The sequence below is a fragment of the Gavialis gangeticus genome, unplaced genomic scaffold (assembly GCF_001723915.1).
Source record: "Gavialis gangeticus isolate Ggan-Ray unplaced genomic scaffold, GavGan_comp1, whole genome shotgun sequence".
Taxonomy (NCBI): domain Eukaryota; kingdom Metazoa; phylum Chordata; order Crocodylia; family Gavialidae; genus Gavialis; species Gavialis gangeticus.
In genome coordinates this window covers 52,320,957-52,338,065 of record NW_017728994.1, presented here as the reverse complement: position 1 = coordinate 52,338,065, position 17,109 = coordinate 52,320,957, and the positions used below count along the sequence as shown (strand labels likewise).

General features: G+C 45.0%; 1 protein-coding gene across 7 annotated transcripts in view; it reads right to left on the bottom strand.

Annotated features, from left to right (window-relative positions):
* ADD3 (adducin 3) overlaps nucleotides 1–17,109 on the bottom strand; it is a 184,050-nt gene that overhangs the window by 163,694 nt on the left and 3,247 nt on the right. For 2 of the 7 annotated variants that reach the window (XM_019502782.1, XM_019502779.1), the window contains exon 1: nucleotides 6,719–6,803. The exons of 2 other annotated variants lie outside the window; for them this stretch is intronic. The gene's annotated coding sequence lies outside the window, so the exon portion shown is untranslated. Of the gene's footprint in view, nucleotides 1–6,221; nucleotides 6,247–6,718; nucleotides 6,805–17,109 lie in introns of those variants that run through there. 3 more of the 7 variants (XM_019502785.1, XM_019502780.1, XM_019502783.1) reach the window with 3 other exon arrangements.

The following is a 17,109-nucleotide window of genomic DNA, read 5'->3' as shown; positions in this document are numbered from 1 at the left end:
AAAGATCCGGAAGTTTCATATTTTTACTTTAGGCCCCAATCCTGTAAACTGATCCATGCAGATAGGCATTATAAAGGAAAAAGGTTGGAATCATATTACCTTTAAAAAAAAAAAAAAAAAAACCCCAAAAAACAAAAACAACCCAAGTGAAGAAGTTTGTGGTAATTTTTAAAAAGTAAATTCAATATTTATTTTACTTTACCTCCAGTCTCTTAGCTTCATGTTAGTATATAGTAGAAGCTAATTTTTTTCAGGTCAGAAACTGGTTTCACATTCGGGTAGCTACACACCATCTTTTAGAATCACAGAAAATTATAGCTGGAGGTTAATCTCATCCAACCCTCTGCTCAATGCAGGAGCATCCCTATGTAAACTATCCTGAACAAGTGCCTGCCTAACTATTGCTAAAACTAAAGGAAAAACCTTGTCACACTACTACCAGGCACACTGCCCCAAAATGCCAAGAACAGCCTAAATAGCCACCAGTAAAGCAAGAGACAAAGGAAGTGTCAGAAGTCCTGCCACTAAAGGGCAACAGTACTCTAAAATACATCTGAGACCCCAAGGAAGCAGACTGTGTCCCCTGCTACTGAGAAAGGCAAAAATCCTCAAGGTTGATGCTGATCTGACAGTGGGGGAAATAATTCCTTCTGGATCCCAAATGTGGTTACTGGTATAACCATAAGCAGAGGACCAAGACCCTCTAACCAAGAAACTAGGAGTTCATTAGTCCCAGCAGAAGCACTGACATATCCCAGGCAAAGTCCTCACTCCTGGCTGCAGCCAAACCCAGTGCTTCCAAGGACAATGGGAGGAGTGGGTAGGGGAAGAAAAAGAAAAAGGATCCTGATACCTGCAGCAAAGGGAGAAAAAAAATCATTCCCAGCCCCATGTGGCAACCAGCAAAGCCCAGAGGCAAGGAAAAAAACCAAAATCATCTTCCTGCTCTACAACATGGGGACGGCAAAAAGCATTACATATCACACAACCTAACTGGAGAGCCAGAACACTCCTATCTGTCATATGATCCCCTCCACAAACTTATCCCAGCTCCTTTAATCTTCTTTCCTAACTAAGCTGGTTGTAGAGCTCCACTTCATTTTCCTGCTGCTGAACACTGTCCTCTTGACTTTCTACCTGCTCTGGGCTGCACAGCTCTTCTCATGAGCTCCCAGCAGTGAGTGTGTGTGCATGCACACTGGGGGAGAGAGGGGGCTCCCAACTCTTGCTCTTCATAGCACACTTCAGGCATTGCTTCTCCTAAATCAATCATCGCCAGGCAATGCTTATTCCAACCTCTTACTGAAAACTTCCAATGAAGGAAATTCCACAACTTCCAGAGACAGTTTATTCCCTTGCCTCGCTGTTCTAACAGTAAAGAAATTTTTCCAGATGCCCAATTTAAACCTGCTTTGCTGCAATTTCTAGCCACTGCTGTGTGTTCTGCTCTCTGCAGTGGGAGAGAAAAGGTGTTCTTCCTCTTTATGGCAGCCCTTCAGATATTTGAAAACTGCTATCATATTCCCCATTAAAACTGCCTTTTCCACAAGCTGAACGTGCCTATTTCTTCCATCACTCCTCATACAGCTTGCCTTTCAAGCCTTTTATTATTTCTGTTGCCCACATTTGGACCCTAACTTCTCCATATTCTCTTCAAAAATTGAGCACAGCTCACATGCTTTTTGGACTACAGAATAACAGAGAACATAACAACCAAGCCACATTCCCCACCACCATTATAGCAGTGATCAGCATCCTCAGCAAGTAAGACCAGTGACTGGATGGTAAAAAGTAAGATTCTATTAAATTCTGAAGTGTGCAAAAGGACAGCAGTACTACACCAACCAGTCACAAACTGGGGATCAGAATCATAGAAAATTAGGGTTGGGAGGGATGTCATGAGCCCATCTAGTCCAACCCCCTGCTCCAAGTAGGACCATTCCCAACTAGATCATCCCAGCCAAAGCTCTGTCCAACCAGATCTTAAAAACCTCCAAGGATGGAGACTCCATCACCTCTCTGGGTGACCTGTTCCAGTGCTTTACTACCCTCCTTGTGGGAAGGTTCTTCCTAATATCCAACCTACACTTTCCTTGCTGCAACTGGAGACCATTGCTCCTTGTTCTGTCATCTGCCACTACTGAAACAGTCTAGGTCTGTCCTCTTTGGAACCCCTTTCAGGCAGTTGAAGGCAGCTATGAAATCCCTCCTCAGTCTTCTCTTGTCTAAACTAAGCAAGCCCAGTTTCCTCTGCCTTTCCTCACAAGTCAAATCCCCCAGCCCCAAACCATTTTAGCTACCCTCCACTGGACTCTGTCCAATTTGTCCACATCCTTTGTGTAGTGGGGGCCCAAAACTGGATACGGGACTCTAGATGTGGCCTCACCAGTGCAGAACAGAGGGGAAGAATCACTTCCCTCGACTTCTATTAATGCAGCCCAGAATGCCATTAGCCCTCTTCACTACAAGGGCACGCTGTTGGCTCCTATTCAGCTTATTATCTACTATAACCCACAGGTCATTTTCTGCAGAGCTGCTGCTTAGCCAGTCAGTGCCCAGCCTGTACCAGCTCCTGGGACTGTTTCATCCTAAATGCAGGACTTTGCACTTCTCCCTACTGAACCTCAGGAGATCTCTTTCAATCCAATCCTCCAATTCAGAAAGACCTGTCAAGGTCTCCCTGAATCCTAACATTACCCTACATTGCATCTACTATTCCCCCAACTTGGTATCATCTGAAAACTTGCACTGCATCCCATCTTCCAGGTCACTGATGAAGACATGAACAAAACTGGCCCTAGGACTGATCCCTGGGGCACTCCACTTGATACTGCATGCCAACTAGACATCAAGCCATTGATTATAACCCTCTGAGCCTGACCATCCAGCCAGTTTTCTAACCACCTTACACTCCACTCATCCAATCTGTACTTCCCTAGCTTGCCTGAGAGAATGTTGTGGGAAACTCTATCAAAAGCTTTGCTAAAGTCAAGGTAGAGTCAAGTCCACTGCTCTTCCCACATTCACAGAGCCAGTCATCTCATAGAAGGCAGTCATGTTGGTCACGCATGACTTCCCCTTGGCAAAGCCATGCTGACTGTTACTAATCACTTTCTCCTCCAAGTGCTTAGAAATGCATTCCTTGAGGACTTGCTCCATGATTTTTCCAGGAACTGAAGTAAGGCTGACCGGTTTGTAGTTTGCCAGAACCTTCCTTTTCTTAAAGATGGGCCCTGTATTTGCCCTGCCCAGAGGAATCATCATTGCGCACTAGCTTTATTCTCTGAAAAGCTGGCTCCTAAATAGCTTTTCCCTCCCCTTTGCTCACACAGATCCCCTTGGCCTTCCAACACCCTTACTAGGTGAAGAAAAGGGCAGTGACTCAAGTGCAGGGACAGAAATCAAGGGCTGAAGCACATAGGTTAAAATCTAAAAAGTTTTCTGTTTTGAACTATACAACGATCTGTCAAGAGACCCTTCCTATCAGTCCTCATTAACACATCCCATGGTGGTAGTAAGCTATTTAACTACTTTTGAGAGCCTACAGTTCACTATGGGATGCAGCACTTGGATCAATGACCTTACTGCTGGCCAGCTGGGCAGCCTTAAATAAGTCACAGCCAGGCTTTGTGTGTTGCTTTCCCCATCTGTAAAGTAAGAATAATGATACCAACTTTTTTTGTAAAACACTGAAGCAGCTGATGATAAAAGCTAGGGGGTATTATGAATCCAGCACCAAAGGCTGCAGAGCACCATCAGCTTATTTTGCTGAAAATGTCAGAAAGGCTTCTCAAACAGCATGCATCCACTCCCCAAGCAATGCCAGTGAACCTGCCTGTAATCCTGGAATCTGATGTCTTAAACCCCTCATGAAGTACTGGATACATCATGAGAGTCTCAGCCCGAGCCTTCCCTTGTTGATTGTCACAGCAACAAATACCACCCAGGGAACTTGCTAAAATGACTTGAACTCTTCCTTCCTGGCTGCCTCCAAAGAACAGCAGTGAGAAACTATGCCACACCTATAAGGTCCCTTCTCTTGTAGAGGCCACAAGAACAAAATCTCTCTCCAGCTCCCATTCAACATTACACACAGCCATTAGAGGAACAGGTAACACAGAATGGACTCACATGAAGGTAGCGTACAACTCTACCTCTTCCCCTACATTTGCCCAGTGCTTGGACAAAACTGACATAGGAGAATCTGCAAGAAAGCAGCAGCACTTTTATTGGAGATGTTCTGTAACATCTGAAAGCTCTCCATTCTCTGTTGCTTGAAAGTACACACCCACAACTGGTCAAGTCAGCGGTTTAGCAATACTCTACACTCCCTTCCCAGGGAATCCTGAGCCAAGTCCAAACTCACAAATCACAGCAAAATAGGGCAGGAGGGGACTGACCGTACACAAAACCCTGCTCAAGGCAGGATCCTCCCTGTCCAAACCATCTTTAACAATGTTTGTCTAACTATTTAAAAACTTCCAATGACCTGGTCCTTATATTCAAGGCATTCAATGATCTCAGCATAACGTTAAATTATCCAAAGATGCAGAATGACAGCCATGTTTTATACATTTTGCTTCTTCTACTATTTAGACACACATACACAGAGAAAAGGAGAACAAACCACACCAAACCAAACAGCACTATCAAAACAAAATGCTATGCTACACACACACAGCTAACCCCCCGGGGCAAGAAGAAAGGTAGGAACGAGCCACGCATGACAGATGTTAGTCACGTCAACGCACTATTGGACGGCACTCAAATACTATGGGAAAGCAGTATGGGATATGGCACAAAACTGAATTTTTAAGCTGTCTGCCATTCCAAGGACACAGCTGGCAACGTACAGATTTAAGCAATCAAATCTACACTGCACTTTTGGACACTGGTTTAGAAAGTTTTGCACGTGCACACATCTTCTAAGCTTCTTAGTGGACCCAAGGTAGCTCAGCAATAGAGTTATTTTCAAGGTTTCATTTTATACACACCCACTCCACGGTTTTACAAACAGATTTGAAAACTCAGGGATCGCAAAATGAAATGAGTAGGTAGCAAGCTTTTGACTCGGACAAGGCAGTCTTTTCCACCCAGCGTGTAACAGAAGTGGGCAACTCGTTGCCACCAGATGTTGTGGAAGCTGACAGCTGAACCAGACTCACAAAGGTGCTAGATCAACTACATTTAATTGGTCTAATGACAGATTTCACATCCACCCAAAGAACCTTGTCGGCCTATCCCCTTAGACCAACGTGGCTACAACCACTGACCCCAAAGCCATTATTGGAGGAAAGGAGCGTGAGAAGCTATTGGGCCACTGAAGAAAAATGTCTGAGCCCTTAAATGCTACAGCAGTGGGAAAAACCCCTGTGCAGACCCACTGCAGATGCTTCCTCAGCTCGACAAAGGGTATTTATACCCAAAAGCTTGCAAAGAACAGTTTTTCCAACTATCTGAGTTGATCTAATGAAAGATATCACATTTACTGCCCCCCAAAAAACCTTGTCTGCCTACATCCTTAGACCACCCTGGCTACTACCTACACCCCCAGTCAGACATTGGCCTTGTTGGTTGTAGCCTTTGTCCCCGACAGCTCCCAAAGAACGATTTTTCCAACTACAGAGTTGTTCTAATAAGATATCACATCTACCCAAAAAAACAACCCTTGTCTGCCTATATCCTTAGGCAACCCCATCAGACCCGGGCTTGCTGGTTGCAGCCTGATTTGTATCTGAAAGCTTGCAAAGAACAAATTTTCCAACTACAGAGTCGGTCTAATACAAGATATCACTTTGACCCTCAAAAAACCTTGTCTACTTAGATCCTTAGACCGCCCCGGCTACAACCTCCACCCCGGTCAGGCCCAGGCTCGTAGGTTGCAGCCTGGTTTATCCCCTAAGGCTTGCAAAAAACAATTTTTTTCCAACTACTGAGTTGGTCTAATACAAGATATCACCTTTCCCCCCCAAATACCTTGTCTGCCTAGATCCTTAGACCACCCCGGCTACAACCTCCACCCTGTCAGACCCAGGCGTGCTGGCTGCAGTCCCCTAAAGCTGGCAAAGAACAATTTTTCCCCCACCTGAGTGATTTTAATCAGAGACCACATCTGTCCACGCAGATGCGCCCCCCACTACCAACTCCCCGCCCCGCGGCACCCGTGCGGGCCAGGCCCCGGAGGCCGGACATGTCGAGGCGGGGCCCAGACGCGAACTCACCTCCCCGCGGGCTCCTTTGTGCCTCCCTCGCGGCGCCTGCGGGGGGGCAGGAAGCCCCGCCCCCTGCCCCGGCGGTTGGCCACGCCCCCCGCCAACGGTCGGCCGCGCCCCCCGCCCGTTGGCCACGCCCCCCGCCAACGGTCGGCCGCGTTCCAAGCTCTGCTGATGGGGGGGCTCCTCCCCTCCCCCCATCGCCTCAGCGCTGAGGCGGGAGCCACCACCACCCCTCAGGGCTCTCCCCACCTGCTGCCACATCCAAGTCGAGCCTCCCCTGCAGCCATTCCCTCCTCACGGGGTTCGGGCTGCGGGGTCTAACCCGCTCCATCACGGCGGGATGTCAAATCCCCCCCACATACGATCCTCTCTTCAGCAGGGGGATTCACAAAGCAGCCTTCCCGCCCAACGGCTTGCAAACATACCCCCCGCAACCCTGCGCCAGTCCCCCTTTAATTTTGGCCCGATGTTAAACAGAAAACGCACGCAATATCCCCGCTTACCCCGCAGCGCGGCTGCCCGCGCGGTGCGTGCGGCTCCGGGCGCGGGCTCTGCAGTGCTGCACGCGCGCACACTGCAGCACAGCTCGCGCGGGAGCCCGGCGGAGTGTGTGCGCTGCTCGCCGGAGAGGCGCGGCATGACCGCTAGGCGCTGGCCGCGATTTTTTCTTAAAGCTACATCATTCTTCCCCAAAGCCAGCGCCCTTCTGACCTTCCCCTCCCCAAACACCACCATCCACTGAGGAAAAACAGGTTAACATTGAAGTCAGGGAGCCCCGCTCCATGAAAAGCTGCCAAGGTTCTTTGGGCAGCAGGGCGACCTTTTATTAGAGCCACAAAATAGTTTGGAAAATTGCTCTTTGCGAGCTTTCCGGCACAGGTGCCCTTCTTCAGGCACAGTCTGCTATGAAAAGGTGTACCGCGGCGCCATTTCTGAAACAACCCTTCCAATCAACTTTTGCAACCCCCTCACAAAGCAGCCGCGCATTGGCAACACGGCGGGGGTGCACGCAGGGGCACATGCACGCCCTGAGATTGGCGGTGCACCCCCTGCGAATAGCACTGAAGACACTGCGGGCGGTCGCCACTCGCGACCCCACCACCAACAGCACCGGCAGCGTCTTTGGACAGTTCTTGATTGCCACTGGCCACCACCGCCGCCACTGGTGGCATCTGCGAGTGGTTGCGGACCGCCAGTTGGCGCTCACCACCCACTCCCTGTCTCACCGTGCCAGGAGTGGGAAGCTCCCCGCTCGCTGCCACCATCAACACCGCCACAGCCACCTGTGGGAGCTCCCTGCTCACCGCCACCATGCCGCTGTGCCGCCGCTACCTGTAGGAGCTCCCCACTTGCCACTGCCACCAACACGGCCATGGCCACCTGCAGGAGCTCCCTGGTCACTGCCACCATGCCACCACCTGTGGAAGCTCCTCGCTCGCTGCCACTGCCAACACTGCCATGGCCACCTGCAGGAGCTCCCTGCTCACCACCACCATGCCACCACCTGTGGGAGCTCCCCGCTCGCAGCCATGGCCAACGCAGCTGCGGCCATCTGCAGGAGCTCAGCACTCACCACCAACACCCCTGCAGCCACCTGAGGGAGCTCCCTGCTCACCACCACCATGCCACCACCTGTGGGAGCTCCTCGCTAGCTGCCACCGTCAACACCGCTGCAGCCACCTGAGGGAACTCCCTGCTCGCTGCTGCTGTGCCGCCACTGCTTGCAGGAGCTCCCCCCTCACCACTGCCACCAACACCGCTATGGCCACCTGCAGGAGCTCCTTGCTTACCACCACCATGCCACTGCCTGTGGGAGCTCCCTGCTCACCGCTGCTGTGCTGCCACTGCTTGCAGGAGCTCCCCACTCACCGCTGCCACCAACACCGCAACAGCCACCTGCGGGAGCTCCCTGCTTGTAGCCGCCGCCTGCAGGAGCTCCTTGCTCGTTGCTGCCACCAACACCACTGCAGCCACTTGCAGGAGCTCCCTGCTCGCCACTGCCACCACCACGCCACTGCCTCCTGTGGGGAGTCACTGTGTCCCCCAGCCTGCACGGTCACTCAGCCTTCATGCTGCCGTGTATGTGCCATGCAGTGATGTACCTAGACTCCAGACATGCAGACAGAAGTGACAGTTTTCACCTGATCCGGACACAAAAAAGCAGTTTATAGCTGTGATCATCACAAGTGCACAGCTGTACACAGCTTCCAAAATGGGAAATTGGGTGACAATCTGACCCCTCATTGCATGAGGTATCAGATAAAGATGTTACAAAAATAGTGTCTTGTAACTTGCGTCTGCGAGCCTGGTGAACTTTTAGTATCAGGCCCCCTTGGCCAGAGATAATGATAATAATAATCAGACAATCGGAAAAAAATTACCATTTTTGGGCTCCCTTTCTGTCTAGGTCCAGTTCGCCCATGCCTGTGTCCAGCCCTGGTGCCATGGATATTTTCCTTCCCCTCATTGCTAGTTAAGCACATGCATGTGGGTAAAGAACATTTCCCTCTGCCTAAAGAAGGGCGTTTGTGCCCAAAAGCATGCAAAGAACAATTTTTCCAACTATTTAGTTGATCTAATAAAAGATAGCACCTCTACCCAAAGAACCTCATCTGGGTAAAGAACAGTGACACTGCAATGCAGGACTAGGAAATAATAAAAAACTGCACATGAAGTAGCAGCTTCCTCCTGAAAGTACTGCCTTGAGAAAATGAAGGTGTAAGGCAGAGATAAAAATAGTTACGTGGTATAATAAAAGTGTGATTTGCAATGTGTGTTACATGATAATAGGGAAAGAAATTATGACATGGGGGGAGGGAGGGATCAGTTTTGAGGTGAAATTTGAAAAAAGATAGAGAACTGATGAAGCTAAAGATGGCAGAAGGCAGCTCCAGATGGTTTGAACAGTAGAGAAGAAGGTTCTTACACCAAAAGTGGAGAGACTGTGGGGAAAAACACAGGGGCAATTGTTAAGAGTGTAATGTGTGTACTGAATATTATCTTTATACACCTACAAAAGCAAAATCTTGTATAGGTCATATATAGCAAAAGCAAAAGCTTTTACAGGTAATATGACAATATAACATGCTAGAACCCTCTTTTTAGTTGCTTGTTACTTTCTCAAATGTTCTGCTTCCAGGCTCATCTTGTCTATGCTTTCCTCTAAGCTTGAAGAACATTCACCCCACCACTTTGGAGCCATGCAAGTCTTAGAAAAATATACTCTCTCCTTCTTTACAAAATACTATTTTTCACATGGAACACTCAAAATGGGCCAGTCCTTGCTCTTGCAAACACAAACATGACCATAGCAATCAAGCTATGATGTGTAAAATTGCTCACAGTAGGAGTGACTGCTTGTAGGAAGTGGCATTAAAACTAGCTTCACATATAGCTGGTTCTCAAAGAGATACTCAGATATTGCAATAATGACGACATACAAGCACATTAATTGAAAAGACAGAAGTTGGAAAAATGCTTCAAAATAACTTTACTTATCTAATATTTTAACATAAAACACTTAAATGTTAGCATTAGAAGCAATTTAAAAGTCACTGAAGACCTGGATTGAAAATGCAACCCCACCAAAATATCTATCCATCACATTACAGGTATACATCTGCTATATTTGACTGCTGCTGTTCCATGACTTTTGAAGTAGTGTCTGTGTGCGCGCGTTGGGGGGTTGGTTGCATACTCATATAGTCATGCACTGTAAAATGAAGAAATTGCATGTGATGTAGTTTGGATTTTTCTTTCCTCTTCTTTATTCTGCCTTTTTAATCAAGATATAAAGTGTCATACCCAATGCTGATAAATATTAAGCATCCAACTTTGAACTGGAAAAAGTCAAGAAATGCAAAAATTCAGTCTCGACTAGGAGAGTTAGGATGACTGCATGATGAAGGGAGTGGACTGGGATTCAGATCCTGTTCCAAGTTAGACAAAGATGGCTGTGCCTGTGCAACCTTGATCAAGCCACGTAAGAGGGCTGTAATACTTTGGAGGTCCTTGCTTTGCTTTTACTGTATAGTGAATTTAATTTCCTATGCATAAGAATTGTCTTTGCAGATGCACACTAGTGCGCAGAAAATCACAAGGACAATCAATCACCATGATTCAGGACATACGTAGGATTAGAAAGAAACTTCCTTGCATGAGAGAGTATTTCATAATTACTTTTGGTGGTTTTTCTCTTTTTGCTATTGGCTACTGTTGACTACCTAGATTTGGCTTCATCCAGGTTCAAGGGTTCATATTATGCATCCTAAGATGATAAGATGTCCAGTTGCAGGTTATATGTAATGGATGAATCATACCATGAAAAATGATTGCGTGAGTTGTGTGGGAAATGCAACAAATTGATCTGGACTAGTAGGAACTGGTAATAGATTCTTCCAGCCACAACTGTTCTTCTTTCAGGTTCAGACTATGTCAGAGTTCAATAAACTTGACAAGTTAAATCAAAACCACTCTTGGCTGATATAGCAGGGCATCAGCACAGAATTAAAAAAAGCCTTAACACATAAATGCAGCTATGTTGTTCCTTCAGGTGTGACTCTCCTTTCCCAAATCCAAGAAACAATTAGAATGTCAACTTTTCTTGGGACCTGATTCAGTGGAATAACCCATCACTTTGTGGTGTGCAACCTATTTCACACTGTCAAGACCACATGTCTAATCAGTGGACCTAGCTGAGCTATTCATTAGAAACTTGGCCAGGCCGCAGACATTTGCTTCCATGCTTTATGCCAAGCTCCAGAAAAGGAGGAGGGAGTGGCAAGGAGTTCATGTTAATGAGTTCTTCATTCCCCATGGACAGATAATCAGAGCAGTGCTCAGAGATTCGTCAATTTTTTTATTAGCACTTTAATGACCTACATGGTTTTTTTTAAAAGGAGTTACTTCAGCAAAGAATTGGATAATTCCTCTCACAGCTGTGTTTTAGGAGGCAGCTCGGGGGACATGCTTGCCAAATTACTTTGCTCTATTAAAAAAAAAAAAAGGTACCATAGTGTTTCCTGGGTGCCTCTTTTTTCAATCAAGGGCATTATGTCCTCTGTCCACCTCTTCTGTTTTTTTGGTTTCTTTTGTAGTCATTACAGCTTTGAGAGCTGTACGGCAAAGTGCCAAACAGTAATGGCACTGTATGTCCTCACTCTGCAAATGACCTTATAAGCTCTCCAGGCACAATCTCTCTCCTGACATCATTACTAATGGTCATATAGACCAGTATATAGGCAGGCGCCTCCAGGTGGTTATGAAAGACATCTTCCAGGGGTGAGCACCAAATATCTACAAACCACTGCATCTTCTATTCGCCAAATGAGGATTAAATTTGTTTGAAGCAGGGTATTAGACACCCTAGGCACCAGAGCAGCAAGTAGCTGTTGCCAAGATTAGTTTTTTTTTTCATCTGCGCCTGGTGGGAAGTATGCAACCCTCTTTCATCCTGTGTGAGACCTTGTCACAATGATCTATGCCTTTACTACCTTGAGAATGGATTACTGTAATACATGCTAGATGGACTACACAGGGTGATCATTTGGAAATTACACATAATGCAATATTATTAAGTGGAATTCCACACAAAAAGAACATATTGCGTCACTGCACGCATTCCCCAAAGACTTCCATATATGAATTAGAAGCAACACCACAATTTCTAAAACGGCATGATTTGAGACCTACTTACTTGAAGGACTGCTTCTCTTCTGATGACTTTCTGCCACAAAATGAATGAAGGTATCTGAACACCTTGTTTTACAAGAGAGAGACCTATTTGGGAACACGACTCATCAAGTTTCTTTGACTCTGGAATTTGTTGCTCAGGCTCTTCTCTTTGCTCCCATGTTTCTTCAGAGTCCAGATTTCGTTCTGGGTTGTTATGAGGGTAAATGCATTAAAGATTACAAGGTCCACAGATACCATGGTAATGGGATATGTATAAGTACCAGAGAGAGATAATTTAGTTTTTCCTGATTCAAGTCCTAAGTGTTTCCTGACAAACTCTAGTATAATAAAGCACAAATGTACAGCTCATTACGTTTGCATTTCCTCCAAACCACAGACCCTTTCCTTTGGGCAAAGAGGACAGGAAAGGATGCTTTCTGCCCTCACTAAAGTCTATCAATTGCATTTTACTCATGTGAAACAGGATGGTTATTCAGCATTCTCTTCTCTGCTCCTCTCTGGAGGCTGCCTTTATTATACTTTTACCCTCATAGCTGACTGGTGCAAATGAGAAGTAATTCCTTTGAGGTTAAGGGGAATTACACTGGTGTAATATCACTAGGAATGGAAACAGAATGAGGCCCCTGGAGACTAGGATACCAAGACTGGAAATATCAGTGCCATTTATCTACAGAACTGGCCCAGAAGAATAGTTGTTCATATCATGAAAAAATAAAGTTCTCATTTCCTCCTTGTCCCTTCAGGGAAGGAAAGAACATCCTGTTCTTCTAATAATGTGAGCAAAAGACTAGTTATTTTTGGCCCCAAAAAATCCTGTTTAAAGCACATTTTTAAAGGACATCTCTAATCCATGCCTCTTATTGGCATTAGGAGCAGAGTACATTTTTTTTGCACCAAGAAATCCCTATTTATCAGTTTAGCATCGTCTAAACTCAGACTAAAATTCATAGCAGCTTAGAATAGTGAAAACCCTCCATTGCCTATTATGAAATACTCTCAGCAGATAGCAGTGATTCTAAACAGAGCAACACCCATAGTCAGGTTGTGTCATGTCTAGTGCTGCACCTGGGGCACAGAGTGCCCAGGGAACATTTATCACAACTGCAGTTGAAAGGTGGGTCAGGAAGATGAATGCTAAAATACTGGTGTATAGGGTCATGGGCAGGGCAAGGAATGTATCTTGGTTCAATGGCTTTCTAAGAGTTTCACACCCAGTACACTTGTACAGGTCCACGTTGTAGACTAATGCTACCCTCCACAACCACTAATGTACACTGGACAAAGTACACAGATGTTAGCAGCATTTGCCTCCTTCAGCAACAAGTCTCCCTGAGTGCAACTGTCTACACACCCAGGACCTGTGTTTTACAACCCATGACAAACTTTTTTGAGCAAGTCAACTCTGATCATGTTTCACAGATCATGCAAAGGTTGTGCACAGAGAAAAAAAAAAAATCAGCATTGACATCTATTGGATGTTTTTGTCATTGATTAAGAAAACCAAGCCACAGCTCCCCTAGTCATTGAAAAATTTGAAATATATTGTCTGGAATGTTAATTTCACAGCCAAGAAAAGTTTCACTGGCTACTCTATTGTCATTGATATAATTTATAGCAGTACATAGACTGCAGAAAGTACTTAGTTTGTGATTTCTCCAAGGCAAGGACTGTTGTTTTGTTCTGTTTCTCATGCTTAGCAAAATGGGTTTCTGGTTTTTGATCAGGGCTTGGTGGTATTATAATACAAATAACAGATAATAAATACACACTGATATTTCCCAAGCAACTCAACTGATATTTCTAGGGTCCTCCTTTTAGTATGATTTCCATGTACAAGAAGAAACAAAATTTAGAAATGTTAAATTATTTAACAGTTGGAAACTAACAAACTGCTAATGTACCCTAAAAGGAACAAAGCTTCCTCTTTAAAAATTACTAATTGCAGCAAAAGATTTTTAGCTCATCAGAATCTCAAAAGCTTCATATATTCAACCAGACTCCAAGTAATGGCAGTAGATAGATTTTCCCAGTATATACCCAGTGAGCATGTCTACACACATTATTAGCACGCAGCAATAAACTCTGGTGCAGATCGAACCAGAGTTTATCACACCTGGGAGTGCCATTTGAACATGTACCTGGAACCGCAGCATGTTCAACCGCATTGGAGCAGCCCCAGCTGGCAGCAGACCCTGGGGGTCAGCCTGCCAGCCCGGAGCTGCTCCAACCCAGCTCAACGTGCTGCAGAGGGGCTGGCTGGGGCACAAGGGTGCTCCAGTTCAAGACTAGCTGGCAGGCAGCCCCCACACAAGCACCATCATCTCCCAGCCAGCCCCATCAGCATCTACCTCTGCACTGCTGCCAAGTTTATTAGTTTCCTGTGGCCTAATAGGGTTGCACATGTAGACGCAAAACATTTACTGTGGAGCTAAATGATCTACTCTGCAGTAAACATCTCGTGTAGATACGCTCAGTGACTGCTAATGCCAGGAGTAAGTTCTTTCTCAGTTGACTGAAAGTCAGCCAGTGAGAGCTCAGTCATATACCACTGAAGTCAAATAGGATTTGCCATCAAACTTCCAAGAGGTGCAGGATAGACCAATATGACTCTATTCTGCAAAGTGTTGAGCATTCTGGCTGTAACCCAATGAAGCACTTAAGCATGTGCTCAGTGTAATATAGCTCTTGTTCTTAGGAGTCGCTGAGCACATACTTAGAAAATCCATCCAAAGTTGTTCCCAAGAAGTCAATGAAACTCTTCATATACTTAAAATTAAGCATGTGCTTAAGTGATTTGCTGGATTAGAGCCAACCCTTTCCACAGCAAATAACTTTTAAAGGATTCTGGGCTGTCATTGGGCAATAGTTTCATCTTGCTGTCGGTAGGGAAGCAAAGGGCAATGTGTCCTTAAAACACATTGTCCTTTTCTTCCCTAGAGCCATCTAGTTCTAATTCAATAGAGACAGACAGATGGGGATATGGTACTAGGAGACTCGAAACACAATAGATTCATATTTTTCAAAATATATTTTAACCATACCAGATATAATTCCTTTCCCCACTGGGAACAGAACCCGGCCTCAATAATCAGTGAACTCTGAGGACTAAGCAAACTCTGACAGCAGCACTGTTTCAGCTTGCAAGAGGTACATAAATCCATGCACCAGAATTCAGTGATATAGTCACTCAGCAAAGAATAAGTAAAATGCAAGGGAGGAAAAAAATTACTTACCATGACATTAAGATGTGAGTTTTACACAGAATAACGTATATGCTATAAAACATCACACGTGGAGCCATCTGGCAAAAATTTAAGAAAAATGTATAAATTATATTTAATGGGGGAGAGAGCTGACAATAATTTGTAGAGAAACAGGCAGTGGAATTTTCAGGAAAATCCAGAATTTCCTGGTGGTTAGCTAAAAGGAGATGAAGACAAAAGGCCTTACAATGTGGTTCCATTGTTTACAATAGAGGTACCTGGGTGTATGCAACCCGAGTTATCTAGTCCATTTTCATTTAGCAAACTATCAAGAAAAAAATATTAATCTTTGATTAGAATAAAACACACATGCATGGATTTACCTTTTGTTTTTGACAAATACCTAACTAACAGGTTTTGAAATAACCTTGTCTTTTATCACTTCTGAGGGTAAAAACTTTAGCTGTACTAAAACTAAATAGTAAAACTCCCTTTTATTTCAATAACGATTTTACCCACACTTTCCACAAAGTAGAATGGAAATGAACGCATGCCACAAAGCCATGTGTCGTGTGTGTGTGTGTGTGCGCGCGCGCGCGTACACACATACATAAACACAGACACACCATTTTTGTTTGCTTGCTTATTTTACAGGATAGGCTTTGATAAAAAACGCTGCTTTCCCAAGAAGTAATGACCTTGTTTTTCTCAGCAGGAAAATGAAGTCTATTGTGGATTTGTTGCATGTATACATAGGATTATCTATCAACCAGTTACAGCATGTCTATTTGTGGACTCTTGTTTAAGCTGGTTTCCTCTCCTTATACTGCTGCACTTATCCTCAATGCTTAAACATTTGAGCCTGGATTTAGCTAGTTACTTAAGCATGTGCCTAACTTTAAGGGTTTTGCCAGTGCCAATAAGGTTTCACTGGGACCAGACATGTGCTTAAATACCTTGCTGAACTGTGACCTTTATTTAGATCTCAGTGCCAAAAGTATGAAGTAGGGTGACACCAAATGGTACTGCACAAGACTGCAGTTTACGCCTTGTGTACGCTAGCAGAGAAGTAAAGCTTCAACAAGACTTTATCAAGACTTTATTCTATAACTGTATACATGCATCTCAGAAATAAAAGGAATGTACTGTAATGCATAAAAGAGCAACAGCACTAAAGACGGTACAGTAATTTTTAGAAGGGAAGAGAAAATTTGGACAAGTGGCTGGCCCTCTATCTATACTGAACCAAACCAGACTCTCTGATCCAAAATCTTTCCTGAATATTAAAAAAGGCTAGATCTAAATCTAGTTCCATGCCTTGCAGCTCAGTTCCTTCTCTGTATTTTGGAGACTTTTTCACATAGGAAGTTCTGGCTCATGTCCTTCCCCTTTAAAACACCAGAGTGATGTAAAGGGGCCAGGATACAGCTTGCTGGCAATTTTTAAATGTTGATATCCTTATCTGGAACTGGTCTTTCCAGCTGCACCTGGTATGTGGAGGAGAACTTAATGGCTTTGCACATCAAACTGTTCTTCAGGCTAGAAAAACTGCTTAGTTTCTCTCAGCTGCACTTCATTTTGACTAGCTAGAGGAGGTTCAAAGAAATTGTGCAGATATTCTGGAATGTAGCTTAGACTGTGTGGTGTAGACTGAGATTGATATTGCGGAGCCAGAATATGGTTTCTCTCTATAAATTTATCCCTATACTGAAAAAGTGGCCAGAAAGGAGCTGCACGGTGCTTATCTTGATTAATTCCCATCGTCCAGCAGAGTCCTCGATCCCATCAGGCATCAAGACGGCTCCAGAGGTTCCCTCCACCTTTTCCAGAGGCTTCCCTGCACCAATGCAGTGGATATTCCAGGAAAGGGGAAATCAGGATCTAAGAACACGAAGGTGACAGCACTGGTTCTTCCCAATTTAACATGTGGGCAATGCATTTGGTTAAACCATGGCACTTAACAATTAAATAATTCAAAACATGCTAGCAAAAAATAC